This window comes from Trachemys scripta, chromosome 3 (genome assembly GCF_013100865.1).
Source record: "Trachemys scripta elegans isolate TJP31775 chromosome 3, CAS_Tse_1.0, whole genome shotgun sequence".
NCBI classification, from domain to species: Eukaryota; Metazoa; Chordata; order Testudines; family Emydidae; genus Trachemys; species Trachemys scripta.
In genome coordinates this window covers 123,519,252-123,521,540 of record NC_048300.1, presented here as the reverse complement: position 1 = coordinate 123,521,540, position 2,289 = coordinate 123,519,252, and the positions used below count along the sequence as shown (strand labels likewise).

Sequence of the window (2,289 nt, the reverse complement as noted above, 5' to 3'; positions counted from 1 at the left end):
TGCGGTCAGGACACCCAGGAGAGATGCTTATTCCACATCTCTCGTGGGGAAGCTCCACTAGTGGGATTTCTATGGAAGTCCAATGGTAAATTAAAGCTGCCTTCCCCTGGCAGAGCACTGGAAAACATCCCCTGCATCCATGAGGGGAAACCAAGCTCATGAAGTTAACATAAGCAGAGCTGTACTTTGCTCATCAGGTGATGGCTTTGCTTATGATCTCTTACAGACCAGAAATACAAACAGTTGGTTTTTACAGTGTGCAAATAATTCCACTGCAGAGCAGCAGTTGATTTCTTATTGTGACGCTGGCAAACCAGGTGCCAGCTCATGCCAAGGGCCCCATGTCTCAACTGAACACTGACAAATATAGAGCTAGAATTAGTCTGGCTCACCTGTGTGTTAGTATGGTCAAAACAGGTATTAGAGTTATAGAAATGTGCTTAGTCTTTAGTCTGTATTGAATGCTTGTATGTTGCCGCATGTATTAATCTCACTTAACATCTGTATCTCATATTGTAAGGTGAGCATTTCCATTATCGTTGTGTGTGACTTGATTTCGCCATGTCTGGTGGCGGTAAGGGTGGTAAAGGCTTGGAGAAGAGAGGTGCCAAGCGCCATCGTAAAGTGCTTCTGGATAATATCCAAGGTATTACCAAGCCAGCTATTCGTCGCTTGGCTCGACGCGGTGGGGTGAAGCGTATTTCGGGATTGATCTACGAAGAGACCCGGGGAGTGCGGAAGATGTTCTTGGAGAACGTGATCTGCGATGCTGTCACTTACGCTGAACATGCAAGCGAAAGACTGTAATGGCTATGGATGTGGTTTATGCCCTGAAGCACCAGGGTCGTACTCTCTATGGTTTTGGCGGCTAAACGGGTCACTAAAGTCAACAGGATAAGCCTCTGTAACTGTGTAAATCACCAGACAGGCGAGAAGCATGAACTAGTGTGAAACAATAGGCTTCAACAGAAGGTGTGCGAAAAAGGCCCTTCGACACCAGACAAACGATTGTGGAACATGACAGGACAAAATACTTTGTCGATTACTCTCCCCACTCTCAGCCCCCATGAAGAGGCAATATGCCAGTATCTGCAACTTGTAGCAGAAGGGGGGAAGGAACAAAAAGCCCTAACAAGGAGGAACTATATATTTATACCACTTGGACTGTGAGAGGCAAGGATTACTAAACATAAGCAAAAGATCCCCAGAGCTTAGCCTGGGTTAGCCCTAAGGGACATATAGAGCTTGCTTATTATAGAAGCTTCTATCATCTTTTGAAAATTAAGACTGTAACTCATTTGTGTGTATATGTTTACCTGCTTTAACCTTGTAAATAACTCTCTTGTTTCCTTTTCCTAGTTAATAAAGCTTTAGATAGTTTATTGTAGGATTGGTTACACGGATTGTCTTTGGTGTAAGATATAGCATGCAACTGAGCGGGGTTAAGTGACTAGGCTTTTGGGACTGGGAGTAATCTGAATTTATCACAAAGGCAGGTTTACCTGGATGGTGAGATGGATCAGAGCGCCGAAGAGGATTGTCTGTGACTCCATGTTAACGTTGTTATAGTGCCTGAGGAGTGTACAGCTGGTAACATCTGAATATAGAACTTGCAACCAATTTGGAGTTTGTGTCTGAGATAGGTACGCAGGATCTTATGCCACTGCAGGGTAGCTTGACACTCATGTGCAAGATGTGAAAGGAAAGAACTTGTTTTTTGCTCATCCATCAGGTGATTAGGTACTTAACCTCATATAGGGAATATCTCTAGGTGGTGTCTAACAAGACTTCAGCAGTTTGAGCCACTACTTGCTGCAGATGACAATACAATAATATTTAAACAAACGTATCTGACAACAGAAAACTGGTTAATTACCAAGCAGTGGTTTTGTAGTGAATTCTCCCTATACATGTTCAGTATTTTGTCCATTTTTAAAAGGGTTTTATAAACCGTTATTTAAAATTTAGGACAGTCCCCTCTGAACCTCACCAAAGGCTCTTACGCAAAGTAAGCTGCCACAGGGTAAGAGGGAAGGTGCTCTCATGGATTGGTAACTGATTGAAACAAAGAGTAGGTATAAATGGTCAGTTTTCAGAATGGAGAGAGGTAAATAGTGGTGTCCCCCGGGATCTGTTCTGGGACCAGTCCTATTCAACAGATTCATAAATGATCTTGAAAAAGGAGTAAACAGTGAGGTGGCAAAATTTGCAGATGATATAAAATTACTAAAGATAGTTAAAACCCAGGCAGACTGCGAAAAGCTACAAAAGGATCTCTCAAAATTGGGT

General features: G+C 42.8%; 1 pseudogene; it reads left to right on the top strand.

The window, feature by feature from the left end:
- Positions 1 to 544: 544 nt before the first annotated feature.
- Positions 545 to 892, top strand: LOC117875052 (annotated as a pseudogene).
- Positions 893 to 2,289: the final 1,397 nt, after the last annotated feature.